Consider the following 15,815-nt stretch of genomic DNA (forward strand, 5'->3'; position numbering starts at 1 on the left):
AAAATGAAGTCAACTGGCAATGCCCTAATGAGGGCTTGTTTGGAGAACCTATGACTGGTTCCATGCAAGTGAAAAGTTTTATGAGTTTTGCCAAACTATCACCTACTATCACTATATTATGTACACTGCTCTAGAAAGCAGAGGATGGCTAGAAAAAAAAGAATAAAAAGAAAAGGCAGTTCTGAATCTCTTCACTGTGACAATATCCGTTATCTACATAGTAGCATGGTGAGCTAATGTACTATAGCTGGTCAAGATTTATTTTAAGGGCATCTTTGGCAAGAAATTTTTCAGTATTAGATTAAGCAAATGTGTTTTGACCAATATGACTTAAAAAGTGTTTCACTACAGAAATGAATTTGTGGACAAAGTTTGCAATGTGTGCAGTCTATTTTAATGCTTGAGTCTTGACTGATTCATTTATTTCTTTCCTCCTTCAATGTAGATTTAAGCAGGGTGTCATCAATATTATATATCCCAGTTTATTTTTCCTAAGCATATAACAATTAAATTAACACAAGAGGATCTTGTGGTCATTTAGAAAAGGAGTGGAGTTCTGGGAAATCAGTACTAAGGAACTGTTAGGTAGGAAGTTAGACCTGAGTGGCTGGGGCGGGCCTGCCGTGGGGTCCTGAACAGGGGTCAGACTAACATTGCCTTCCGACCATCTCTCTATATGCTATGAGTGGCCCAATAGCCAGCAGACTGCCAGCAGGCAGGTTTGGAACCAGCTGGTTCTGGATTTCAATGAGACCTTACTAGGGTCCTGGACGAATTATAATAAAATTTGTATTGTGGTTTTGAACCCTCCTCCCACCCCATGGGTTTTTTTCTGTATGCATTATGGGTAAAGGCATGCACAGAAGAAATATCCTACATAATAAAAGGGTAATATGCAAATTGACCAAATGGTAGAATGACTGGTTGCTGTGATGCTCACTGACCACCAGGGGGCAGACACTCAAGCAGGAGCTGCCCCTGGTAATCAGTGCACTCCCACAGGGAGAGCACCACTCACCTACAAGCCAGGCTGACAGCTGGTAAGTGCAGCGGCCCACCTCCATGGCAGCTCCTCATGGGGAATGGGCCTAAGCTGTCAGTCAGACATCCCCCAAGGGCTCCTGGACTGTGAAAGGGCACAGGCCAGGCTGAGGGACACCTCTCCCCCATCCCCAAGTGCATGAATGTCATGCACCAGGCCTCTAGTAGTTATATAATCTTTTTCTGACAATCATCCCTTAATGCAAATGAAAGTCTCCACCTGGGAAATCTTTCATTTAAACCATATAACTCAGGAGTTCAGAGCCATTGGCCATTGTGTCAACTTACTTACCTGTTCTTCACTTGGAGTGTATCCTCAATAAATGCCACTTTGCTTTACATTCATTTTTGTTGACCTTCAAATCTTTTCTGTGTTTAAGAGAAGAACTGAAGTCCCATTCATTAACCCCAATCTATAACAGAACCAGATAGAATTAAAGTAGAATTCTTGCCATGTTTAGGATTTGGAGAAATGACCAAGGTTTTGGAATGCAAATTCTGGAAACTTTCTTCACACAAACAATAAGAAAGGCAATTAGGAAGTAAAGAAGATATCGTTAAATCAATTTTATATATCAATTTAATGCATCCTTTATCCCATTTCTGATCTTTTGGGGAAAAACTTTACTCGCGGTTTTTTTTATTGAATTTATTGGGGTGACATTGGTTAATAAAATTATACAGGTTTCAGGCATACAGTTCTACAATACATTATTTGTATATTGTATTGTGTGCTTATCAGCCCAAGTCAAGTGTTCTTCCATCACCATTTATTCTACCTTTATATTCTTCTATCCCAGTCCCAGGTCGGTGTTCAGAGGGGTTCTTCATGAATGTGCAGCAGAATCACTCTGATGGACTGCTACTCTTATTCTGTGAGGCAGAGCCACACTCATGGTAAACCACAGATTTAAAAGCTTGGCTCAGAGACATAAGAGAAGACAGTCTAGAGATTTGTATTTCTCAATGTTGATTTATAGAGAAAGAAGGATTTGTGTTAAACTACTGGTATGGTGTCTACCCTTTTGCTCCTCCTCAAAATATCAGATTAATAAATGGATATTTTTTTCTATTTTGATCAGCTTGATGGAGCTGATCTATTAAAATTTATGAAGGTGAGAATTTGTCTCTTTCTTTACTGAACCAATAAAAGGCAGGGGAATAGGTAAGGGCATCTACTCTATAGAAATGACATTTCCCTTTGTTTACTGTTCCAGGTCTGACTGAAGTGAGGCTATGAGTTAGTCTATGCTAGCGATTCTCCAATCCTAATTTAGAATTATTAGTAAATGATAATGTTTTATGTTCCATCTACTGATTATATTCTTTTATTTCTTAATTGATTCAGAGCCCAGATGGGGAAGAGGTGTCATATTTATTGAGCTCTTAAAACCCTATCAAGAGAATATTTATTTAATGTCATTAAGCAAAAGTATGACTCTCCATATCAATTTATAAACCATTAAAAAGAATCTGGTTGAGGTTGAAACGGCCCCGGTGAGGTTGGGATGGCCCCGGTGAGGTTGAAACGGCCCCAGTGAGGTCGGGACAGCCCCGGTGAGGTCCGGACGGCCCCAGTGAGGTTGGGACTGCTCCAGTGAGGGTGGGACAGATAATGGGGACCAGTATAGACTGATGAACAGGGGTAGATGCAGAGACAGAGCAACATTGAATAGAATGTCAAACTACAGTGGGAAGCCTGGGGAGGGTTTGGGGGGGTGGGTTAAGAGATCAACCGAAGGACTTGTGTGCATGCATATGAGCATAACCAATGGACACAAGACACTAGGGGGTAGGGGCCGGGGGAATGTCAAGGGGGGGACATTTTTATTTACTTCAAGAAATAAAAATTATTTTTTTAAAAAAAGAATCTGTAAAACTATATTATATTATAAATACCTCCACACAGAGCTTATACACTAGCATCCAAAAAAGAAAGAAACAATTAAGAAAAAATTAGAAAAAATAAAGAAAAATTATCTTTATCAAATGCTTCAGGCACTTCAGAATCAAGACATTACATTAACTGAGTTTTGAATTCAGTTAATTAGTAAAGAAAGATTGTATAACAAAGGAAGCCAAAGTAGGTTTGTGGTATACAAGTTTGGAGGCAATGATGAGGGAGCCAGGAATTTGAGTGAGAAGCAATATGACAGAGGTTCAGAGGAAGACTTGTCTTGTTTTCATGCTTGAGCAAAGACAGTAGCCAAAATTACTTGAAAAGTTATCTTTTAAAAGACCAGAATGATAAGAGGGCACCAACTCTACTTCCACCCAGCATTTGCTGCACTCTTTCTGTAATGGACATAGAAATTAATGTACCCTATGTATTCTTTCCCCACCCCTACCTATTTAATTATCAATACCTAATTGATTGAATAAATTTGTTAAATTCATTTTCTTTTAATTTATACATGAACCCAGTCAAATAAGACATCCAAGTAAAATGATATAAAATAACAAATATAAAATAATAAATTCTCTACTTAAAAATGGTTAAAACTGATGTAATTTTAGAAAAAAACTGGCATATATATATATATATGTTGTTAGTAAATACAAACCTTTTTAGATTTGTTACTAGAAAATTCCATCAGCAAGATTTTTTAAAAATCTATTTTTATTGATTTGAGAGAGGAAGGGAGAGGGAGAAAGGGATAGAAAAATCAATAATGAGAGAGAATCATTGATTGGTTGCCTCCTGCATGCGCCCTACTGGAGATCAAGCCCACAACCTGGGCATGTGCCCTGACCGAAATCAAACCCCTGACCTGCTGGTTCATAGGTTGATGCTCAGCCACTGAGCCACACCAGCTGGGCATCCAACAGCAAATTTTTAACTTTGAAATTTCATTTATAATTATATATAACAAGTTTTCTCTTTAATTATTGTTTTAACAGATTGCTTTTAAAAAGACTACATATTTACTTGAAAAGGAAATGTTACAGGAAGTTCACTAACTTGAAATTCTTCAACTAATGTGTAATATCTCTTAGTAAGATTTCACTGAGTACGCATTATGGTAAAAGTTTGACTTACCTCAGTAGAACAAATGTTTAAGTGTGCTATTTTTAGGAAGCTACTAGGATCTCTAAAGTGTTTTGGCTAATTTTGGGGGTGGAAATTGCAGGGAAGCAGGAGTAGCAGATGGAAAGACAGTTGGCTAAACCTACTGCCCATAGTACACAGTTGCCAAAACCCTTGAAAGTAATGGTGCAGTTTGGAAACATTTTCTGGAAGAACAAATGTTTGCTATGGAAACTAACATTGGGGCTATTAGGAAATATCCAAATAAAACATTTTCTTAACAGAAGTAAATATTTTACTTAAGGAATCCTTTCCAGAGTAAATATGCCATTTCAAGGTATATACAAGAAAACAACCTTATCAATAATGTAAAATGAGTATACATTATGTGACTACCTTTCAATATTATTCATCTGATGATTGATAATTTAGCAGCATATAAAATTTGGGGAAAAGTTAATAAAATAATGAGTATCTTTGTACTACACTATTTTAACTTGTTCACATTAGCTATAAATGAATTGTGAATTATATAAATAACCTAAAATTAAGTCAAATTGATAAACTTTAAACATTGTGAGAAAAGGGCTATATTTTGATCCTAAACTTTGAAATGAGTTTATTAATTATTTGATTTAATTTTATTAGAATTTGTCTTAAATTTGCATGTTTTAATTCTCTCATATTTATCAAGAAGAGTTTTTAATAAAAATCAGTTCAATAGTGGTGATGAAAATATAAAAATGCCTCAAACTCTTGATATTTCTCTGGGTCCTTTTAATACATAAAAAATGCTTCTTTTAATTACTTTGTTTTATCTTTGTTTTTCAATGTCTTATATGGACATCTTATTATTCTTTTGTGAGAAGTAAAAATATGTAGAATTTTAATGGTGGTAAAAGGATTTAAAATCAATCTAGTTCAATCTACTCACTAATTACAGAGGAGAAAATTGAGTTTTAGAAAGGTTAAGCTATTTGCCCAAATCATAGAACAAATTAGTCACAAAGTAGTCTAGGACTTCCAGTCTCCTAAATCTTGCAGCAGCAGAATTTTTAAATTAAACTTTTATTTTCTTATTTGTTTTTCCCCCCTTTATGTCATTTCTTTATATGCCTAGAGCTTAGAGGAAGAATTCATGTGATAAGATGTAAGATTTAATGTGTACTAGCCCAATATTTTTTTATTGTGGTTATCTGTTTTATTTATAAACTGATGAGGAAAAAGTAGAATTAACGTTATAGAAGTGAAATTCTCTGTAGATTTTCTTATTTAGTACTGTTAGGGGAAAATAATGATGCTTTGGTTTTAACAAAAACTTGTGAGTCCTTTTTTTTTTTTTTCATATGGCTCTCCAGCTCTGCATACAAATGTACAGTTCAATACATTAAGTTTAAGGTTCTATGCAGTAAAGAATTAATCTTGCCAGAGAGAGGTGTAACCATTTCCTTCAGCTCCTGGGAAGTGATCTCTAAGCAGAGGAATGCCCTGCCTGATGAATTCCTTTTTTTACCTTGGTGCCTTGGGACAAACTGAATCACCTATGCTAGCCATGAAATTTATGGTTGGGGCTTTGGACCATACTGTACCACTTGGTCTCTGGAGGGGCCAGCCAGAGACTCAGGTCAGTCATGCAGGTGGCCTACCATATCTTTATGACTGAACACCAATAAAAACCCTAGACTCAAGGTTCGGGTGATTTCTCTGGATGGCAATAAACCATGCTTGTTGTTACAAATCATTGCAGAGAGAAGCAAGCACTGTTTACATGATTGCATGAGGATCGCCCATGCTCTGAAAGCTCATGTTTGGGACTTTCCTGGATCCTGTTCTATGCGCCTCCTCCCTTGGCTGATTTTAACCAGTATCCTTTCATTGTGAGAAACCATCCCATAAGTATAACAGCCCTGAAGAGTTCTGTGAGTTCTAAAAAATAAGCCTGGGGTCATCTTGGGGCTTTCTGATATTGCAATTTATGTCAGAAGTGACATTAGTCTTGAGGAATCCTGAATTATTCAGACACTAAATATAAAATAGTTCGCTTACTTTCAAATTAAAAAAAAACCTATGGGAAAAATGTTAAAACTATAATGAAAAAGTAAAAATAAGTATTTAATGTTGAGCTAGACTAGTTTACATTGAATTCCATCAGGGACTGCCTCACTGAAAGATACTAGTGCAATTCAAAGAGGCTTGGTAGCGACTTAGCAAGAATCCACAATAAACAAATTAAAATAACACATTGGGAGTTTGGACCATCTATTAATGTTCCTTTTTTATTGATTTTAAGCAATATATGATGAATCTCAATGTGTTCATAGAAGCAGAGAGTCAATCAGTAAAATTATTCACCATTTTAAACATTTAACAGCACTTAAAAATATTCCCTAGGAACGGTAGCAATATTTAAACATATTTAAAATTCACAAAGATGCATTTTAATGTTCCCCAAAGTTTTGTGACTAGCTCAAACAAAATTTCCCTTAGGTCATCTCTCATCAGATTAATCTTTTTGCCTTCTTTTTTTTTTTTTTTAGTTTACTTCATGCTACTTAAGTTATTTAAACAGCCTCATGGCAAAAAACCCAGAAACATAAGATGATATATAAATTTAACACACATGATAATAATTAAGTAGGGTACATTTGTACATGAACATAGGTACACAGAATTGTAGAACAATTAACAAACTGTTCTTAATACTTTGTAGTTAAATGTTATGTTTTAATTATTTGAATATCATGTAATAGTACACACACCCTTTTTTAATTATCTACTAAAAGTGCATCACTATACCTTATAATAAATACCTCTTCTTGAATTAATTCATAGAGTTATTGGTCCCAATTCATTTTGAATTATTCAATCTAAAATAAATACCCATTTTTTAAAATTCTTATAAAGAGCATTTATGAAAATACCTAAAAAAACACACTAGAGTTTATAGTCAAATACAAAAATATAACTGTTTTTGCATCATGTAAAACATATGTATATAATCTGTATCTGTCTATGTATTCATATAAATAGAAGGATAGATTGATAGATATAGCTCAAGCTAGATATATAGGTATAGCTATAGATATATAGTATTTCCCTTTTTTAGTTCATACCTATCTTGAGGCTTTCTTTGTACTTATTTTCATGTCTATCTCAGAATTTCTACCTACTGAAATGCTTTGATGTTGGCATGCCTTAGCATCTAGGACTTGAGAAAAATCTGCTTGAAAGATCAAAGTAGACATTTATGTGAATTATTTAAAAATATACACTAACCACTGTAATTTATTGATTCCTTTTCTAGTTAATTGAATAATACTCAGGAATACGAGATAGCAATGGAGAAATGCAATTAACATTATATTTTTAGAAGGAATTACCTAGATCACTGTGATATTATCTTTAAAGATGTTGTGTTTTTCCTTGAATTAACTTTATCTTTTCTTGAGTGATTGAGGCATTTTTATCTTTTTATATATTAAACCAAAAATGCCTATTTGTTTATGAGATATCTAATAAATAGAGAAAGAAATGAAGTAAAAAAGTCCCTGAAACCATGCACAAATTTTAATTGGACCCTGCAGCAGTTGATATTCCTAATCTCTGGGCAAAGGTAATAATGACTTTTATAGTAATATTTTTTAAATATTTTCTGATCAAATGTGCTTATATCTACTATTTCAACATTCATGAGGCTGCACTCTGCTTTAGGCTCTCGGCCTCTTTGTCAGTTTCTTAAAGTCAATTTTGAAAATAGAATTTACCATGGAAAATCCAGGGAGGTGGTATGATATGAGTTTCATGCTTTACTTATAAAATAAGCTATATTTTACAAAATATAACTTGGATCGTCTCTAATTATTTTTATTTTCCCTTAACCTTCTCATTTATGTATATGTGCAGCAACTTTTTCTTCATCGGGTCATTTAATTGCTAAATTACTAAATATATCCCAAAATCAGAGATTCTGAGATACATTTTTAGAGAAGATTAAACATGAAATTTAAAATACTTAATTTAGAATATACTGAATAGTTCTTTGCCCCCCCCCCCAAGGTTCATTTTATACGCATAATGAATTGCAATAATCTGGGCCTCAGTTCCAACTTCCTGTATCAGAATTCTTGAGTGTGGGGTGAGAACATAAATGTGTAAAGAGACATTTAAGCCACTGTAGGTGGTTTTTATGCACATTCAACTGTAACAGCCAGTGTTGTGTAGTCAGTAATTAGAAGTAAGGGAGCATTACCTACAGTCAGTCTTGGCAAAGATACAGTGCTTGACATAATATGTGAACATTGTTTCTGCTGAATTATAAAAGGTAATATACTGAGTGCTGTGGAGAGAAGGTGTATGTGGGGAAAGACTTAAGGTAGCTCCTCAGAACACATGATATGTGGTCATTTTTTAAACGTGGTGTCATATGTATAATCTGCCTGTGCATGGCTTCAAGCAATGGTTGGCGAAGGCTTGACAAGATTGGTTAAGCTCCGAGTAAAAGGACACCTTGATAACTCACCAAGGGACTTTCCGAATATGATTTGGCTTACCAGATAGATCTACCTCAGGAAGAGAATGTCTTTACACTTTTGTAAAACCTACAATGGATCTAGGTCACAGTCCTTAACTTTGGCATTTAGTCTCCTCCACAATAGAATTCCACAAAATTAATTCATTTTATGCTTAATTTATCATCCACTACTTTTGTATAAGAACCTCTTTCAACAAAGCTGATCTTTTTATTGTTCCTCAATACTCAAATATATATTACTCCAAGCCTTTTCCTTAGGCCTCCTCCTATCCAAGATTCAAGTTCAGCTCAAGTCTACCACCTGCATAACGCTGATCGTGGGTGTTTGGCTTACCATCATCATGTCTCACTTCCAATCTTATAATTTTCTAAAGCATCCTGTATGACCCTCCCCCCTGTTATTTCAACGTATAACATGTTTTCTTATTTCATATTTTCAATTTTACAAATAAAAGTTAAAAAGGAGATGCATTGACAAATAATGTTGAAGCCTCTAACCCAATTAATTAGGTATTATAACACCACCCTTTGAGAGGAGTTAGAAATAGGAATAGGCAGAAAGTACAAGTGGTGAAAGGAAGGGGGAAATATGGATGTGGCAGTTGGAGCCAGCTAAAACTGCTACAGAATTCCAGGACAGGGGAAACTGAGGCAGGAAAGTTAAAACAAGGCCAATGGGCAATTTGCAGCCAGCTTGTAACTAGCAAACCGTTATCTTCCCCAGCCAAGGACCCCAGAGCACATGGTTAAAAACTTCTCTAATGAGAGAATAGAGAAAGGGAAGGGAAAAGGGGAAAGGAAAAAGGGGCCGTTCTACTCCCTAAGCAGAGAAGCCAGCAGTTTCAAGGCTTAGCAAGATACAGTTGCCAGGTGCTTCTCATGAATTCTGGGAAGGCCACAACAAAGTGGAAAAGGGACTTTGAGAATTAATCTGTACCAAAATAGTCAGCAGAGGAATTTTGAAGTCTATAGACAGGAGTGTATATAATGCCTCCAACCCCCACTCAACCTGCTCTTCAAATTGGTTGAGAGCCCATCTGTGCTTCATAAGCCAGATGTAGAGGTTTGTTGGCTTTTCTTTTTCAATAAAGGTGCCTGCTGTAACTGCTTCAATAAATTGACTTTTCACAAAGCAGTCAAAGTCTCTCATATAAACTAATTTATATGAGGAGACAAGGACTGAGGTTGGGAACAGCCCTCTCCCACTGGCTCAAGGGGCTGTCCTATCTAGTAACGCCTCTCTGGTGTTGGTGAAAGGTGCCTATAACATCAGCACCTTCTATTTTAACTCAACTTTCTTTAGTTTCTTTTCTTCTAGGGAGCCTGTTGATAAACATGTGCTGCATACCATTCACATGCAAGCCTTATTTCTATTCCAGTTTATTCCCTGTGAATGGTAATGTTATCCTCTGCCTTTACATGGCTGAAGATTGTTTTCTGACACTGCCAATTAAAGTGTTAGCATAGTTAATTGAAGAAAAGCAAGTCCCGCAAAGCTTACTGGTAGAATCTATTGTGGCACGTTCAAAAGTCTTTTAGATGTCAATGAACTAACACTCCATCCTGCAAATTTTTGGAAACTTCCCCTTGGACCATGTATGATGTAGGGGGTGTCTATGACAATCAAGAGAACTTCAAAATTCCCGAGCTTAACTTTTCTTGATAGTAGAGGTTCCCCAACTTTACCCCAGACTCAGAGCCATTTGTGTTAAAGGGTTGTTCGAGGTTACCGATGACAAATATTTGTCTGATGCAAGCAGTCCCTCCTCAACTTCATTTTATCTTTCCCAGAGAGCTTTGGTTGTGTACTTCCAGTGCGCGTAAGTTATTAGCAACAGAGAATCTCATGCCATTGTTTTCATTGTTTATAAAAGGTTTGTATTTTAAATTAATTTACAACTTTGTTTTCTACTGTACCCTTTTTTTTTGTACCTATAGCTAATCAACACATCTCTCTCCATTCACTTATCTCAAATGTAACAAAATAAAGAGAATGGCTCATCTGAAGATTATGCAAGAATCTAATTTAGATGTGTTTTTTTTGTTTCTTTCTTTTTCTCCTGGAAATTCTCTTCATTATTAAAACCAAACCCATTAGTTTAAAGGTTGAATTGCTCAACTCAAAGAACAGTCTCTAGTATATTTTCTTCCCTAGGCATGAATACTTAATTGCTTTATCAGGTGCTCTTACGATAACTGTATCAGAAAAAAAAACACTTTCAAATTTAGCCATTACATTAAAAATACCTAAAAGACCACATTTCAAACTTACAGTAGTTTAAAAAGAATACATATACATAGGTGGTTAGACTACAGAATACAAAGATAAATGTGTATTAACAAAATATGTACAGTGTATATCTTCTTTTGTGTCTAAAAATATTTCAATTTAGAGTGAGATAATTTTTGTTTTAAGAAAATATTGTACTTGACATGTTTAATATAATAGATTAAATAATATAATTAAATGACAGATACATTATACTTATAATTTTAAACTCTACATTTCATTATTTGGTAATAGCCAAGGATTACAAAAATGAAGAGAGCAATTTCTTACAATTAACAATGAAATATATATTATTGAAAAAGAGTTCTCATCACAGAAAATAATGGATCATTGACTCTGAACTAATATGAACTTTCAGATTCATTATTTTGGGGCAAATTCAGTTATCCCAAAAGGATTTCATGATCTCATTTGACATGCAGTGGAACTTTAGAATTAATGTAACATGTAATTTATCTAAATTTAGCACAGTAATGTCTTGGAATTAAAAAAAAAACATTCTTGGGGATAGCTTGAAATAAAATTGGCTTCAATGAATGAACCCCACAAAACTATATCGGGTTGGAAGTTGATAAGAGAAAGTTGTAAAGTAATTACTTTAATAGTTCTACATATCTAACTGTAACACGGATGCATTAAAATTTTAGAAAACTATTAAATCTGTGTATATATATATCAAGAATTATTATTTTTAAATTGATTTTTAACAATGAATTATTTGGGTAAATACATTTAATTATTTTTAATGTTTTAAAATGAAAATATATAGATATATTATTTTTTAAAAATTAAATTTATAGACACAGACAACAGTATGGTGATAGCCAGAATAGAAAAGGGGATGGGGGTAGGTGGAAGTAGGCAAAGTAAGCAGATGATGTTTTATTGAGTTGTACACTTGCAACCTGCATGGTTTTATTAACTAATGTCACCTCAGTTAATTCAATTAAAAACAAGAGAAATAAAAGAAAAAGAAACAGACAAATAAAAATTATTGGGTGCCCTTCGTTGGTTTTTTTAGGAACCTCCATGCCATTTTCCATAGTGACTGTACCAGTTTACATTTCCACCAGCAGTGAATGAGGGTTCCTTTTCTCAACAACCTCTCCAGCATTTGTTATTACTTGTCTAATCTAATAAAAGACAAACATGCAAATTGATGGTACCTTTGCTACACCTTAAGCTACGCCCACCAACCAATCAAATTAACCCAACCAAGATGGCAGCCGGCAGCCATGGAGCTGGAGCGAGCAGGAGGCTTGGGTTGCCCCTGGTGATAGAGGAAGCCAAGCTTCCCGCCTGCCGCGGCCAGCTCTGAGCTCCACTCAAGGCTACAAAGTTTCAATTATAGAAGGTAAATAAATCTCAGAATAAAAAAAAAAAAGAAAAAAAGGAGAGGCTGGGAGCTTCTGTCAATGGGGTGCTTGGCCCTCCTGAAAACGGCCTTCAGCCCCTCACCCAGGCTGGTCAAACCTCCATGGGGTGAGGGTCTCCACTGGGGAAGGGCTTGACCAGCTGCAAACAGCCATCAGCCCCTCACCCAGGCTGGCAAGGCACCCCAGTGGGGACCCCCACCCTGATCTGGGACACCCTTCAGGGCAAACCAGCCGGCCCCCACCCATGCACCAGGCCTCTATCCTATATAATAAAAGGGTAATATGCAAATTGATCCTAACAGCAGAACGACTGGGAATGACTGGTCACTATGACACACACTGACCACCATGGGACAGACGCTCAATGCAGGAGCTGCCCCTGTGGTCAGTGTGCTCCCACAGGGGGAGCTCTACTCAACCACAAGCCAGGCTGATGGCTGCCAGTACAGTGGTGGTGGTGGGAGCCTCTCCTGACTCCTCAGCAGCGCTAAGGATGTCCGACTGCAGTTTAGGCCTGCTCTCCACTGGCAAGTGGACATCCCCCGAGGGCTCCCGGGCTTCCAGAGGGATGTCTGATTGCCAGCTTAGGCCCAGTCCCCTGGGGAGCGGGCCTAAGCCAGTAGGTGGTCATCCGCCGAGGGGTCCCAGACTGCGAGAGGGCACAGGCCGGGCTGAGGGACCCCCCTCCAGAGTGCACAAATTTTTGTACACTGGACCTCTAGTCCTATCTAATAAAAGAGTAATATGCAAATTAACCATCACTCCCCCCAAAAGATGGCAGTGTCCATAGCTGCTGGGCAGGACGCTGGCAGTGTCATCCCAGCAACATGAGCCAAACAGACATGCAGGGTCGCAGGTAACACCCTGCAGGGCCTGCTGGGTGGTGGCAGCGGTGACAGGGGAGCAGGTAATTGGGGCCCACAGGCAGCACCCAGCACGGCCTGCTGAGCAGTGGTGGCGGTAACCAGCAGGCAGGCAAGCAGGGCCTGCAGGCAGCACCTTGCAGGGCCTGCTGGGTGGTGGCGGCAGCAACCTGCAGACAGCACCTAGCAGGGCCTACTGCGGCGACCTGGGATCAGGCAAGCAGTGCCCACAGGCAGCACCCAGCAGGGCCTGCTTGCCCATCCCCGTGGTTGGAGCAGGCAGGCCCCGCAGAGAGGAGAGAACCATGGGGAGTAGTCCCAAGCTGTCAGTAGCACATCCCCTGAGGGCTCCCGAATTGGAGAGGGTGCAGGTCTGGCTGAGGGACCTCCCCGCCTTCCCTACCCCCCCATGCACAAATTTCGTGCACCAGGCCCCTAGTATTATTGATAATAGCCATTCCAACAGGTGTGAGTGGCATCTCATTGTAGTTTTGATTTCCATTTCCCAGTAGCTAATGAATGAACATCCTTTCATATATCTGTTTGCCATTTGCATGTCTTTTTTGGAGAAGTGTCTATTCAGGTCCACTGACCATATTTTAATTGGACTATTTGGTGGTTTGTTTGTTTTTTGTTTTTGAGTTGTATGAGTTATTTTTTATAATTTTTAATCAATAATGAAGACAGTAAATTATTTCCTTAATGATTTTTAAAAACCATACTTTTCTTTTTAGAAGTAATCTTTATTTTAAGGCTAATAACTACTGCCAATATATTTCATGTCTGATAATATCCATATATCCTTATGTAAGAAACATAAGAGATGTTTTACAATCCATGTTTCACAAATATGAAATACATTATATCTATTTTCTGCAACTTTCTTTTTAAAATTAATATACATCTTTGCATTTACATGTAAATTAAATTGATATACAGTAATTGATGTACATAAATGCATCTTGTTGCAAAAATAGCATTATGAAAAGAGAAAGAACAAAAATTATGGAATATCATTTTTATATCCTCTAGAAATTGTGATGTTACTCTAAATTATATATCTATTTTATTTTAAGTGTTAACTTTTTGAAAGTCATTAAAATTTGTTTAGACTCAATAAAATTTTTAAAAATAAATATTTATAATACTTAGGTATTTTTGGTGAAAGTTTGGTCTGGTTGATGGCAGTAAAATTTGGTTATTTTAAAGTTGCACCTAATTTAAGTGCCTATTTTTGGGTTTAGAGATAAAAAGGGAAAAATCATTCACATTTGAAATCAAATTACTGCTGAATGTAATTGAGAATTTGTGGCTGTAACTTGTAATGATGACTTGAGAATATCCACTTTGCCCATAATAGTAATTGCTAATTTCAAATGATAATTCCTTTTAAAAAATGAGTTCAAATAGAAATAAATGAGGAAAAGCAATCGCTGCATTTTGAAAGACAGGAAATGTGGTTTTACCACTAATTGGGAAATGGAGTCATAGAACTCTATTCAAAAAATCCAAATAAGTAATCATATATGTCAATGAGCATCTCTAACTTGACATTGACTTCTACCTAGTCAATTACTATTTGAAATTTGTTTTTGTACCTCCACTAAGCTTCAGATACATGTACAGTTGAAAATGTTAACTGAAAACTTAATTTTGTTGAGGCTATCCTGTGCCAAAAAAGGCATTTTTTTTTTTTTTCAAATTTGTGTTCCTTAGAATACATACATTTTGGATTGAAAGGCATCTGGTCTATTCACAACTAGGGGCTGTCCTGTTTACTTTATTTATTATGATTATAACTTGCTTATTGCACTATACTTGAACTGTAGACAAAACTGCAGTTCCAAACATCTAGTGCAGCAGGCTAGCTATTGTAATGAGACACATCAAACGTGTCAGGTAGAGCACGTTGTTCTCTATGCCATGCTTTCAACAGGGCCTTAGCCACATGGAAATGTGTTACATAAACTCAACGAAAGATACTGATGGATAAGCAGTACTAAAACTATTTATATGAAGATTATTTATGACATCTTACATTCAGATATTAGTAGACATTATATTGACATTTTAGGTACATACATGTACATATTCCAAAAAATGTACACACACTTTGAATAATTATTAATTCCAATGGGCTAAATTGAAAAAGAAATATCACTGAAGCTCTACAAAAACAACAACAACAACAAAAACAGTGTGTATGCTTTTTTTCGGGGGTGGGGGGTGCCATATAAATCCTGTATACTTGAGAATAGTTAGTGGATCAGATGTTTTTAGAATAGTTTTGCATGTATTAAAATGTTTATATAATACTTATATTCTGCCTATTTGTATTTGTTTGCCATTGTTGAAATATTAGTTAAAAAAATGTAACCTGGGTCCTTACAAGAAAGGATGTTTTACAGACCTATGGAGTTTAATGAGAAACTTTACAACACAAGGCTTTACATTGGAAAATACAGTGGGATAATTTTCTACAAAAATGGACCTAGGCAGGATATAAGAGATTCTATCTCATTATATTTCTGAAAGGAATTTTTTTCTTCATGATGACTGAGATAGTATGACATTATTATAGTCAGCATTTCATCATCACTTCTTATCAAAAACAAGTCTGACTCATATCAGGAAAAGAAAATTGAGGAAGTAAGCTTTGATGTGAATATCAATACCATAATAACTT

This window comes from Myotis yumanensis, unplaced genomic scaffold (genome assembly GCF_028538775.1).
Source record: "Myotis yumanensis isolate MYYU_CA2020_CCGP unplaced genomic scaffold, mMyoYum1.0.hap1 SCAF_3, whole genome shotgun sequence".
NCBI classification, from domain to species: Eukaryota; Metazoa; Chordata; class Mammalia; order Chiroptera; family Vespertilionidae; genus Myotis; species Myotis yumanensis.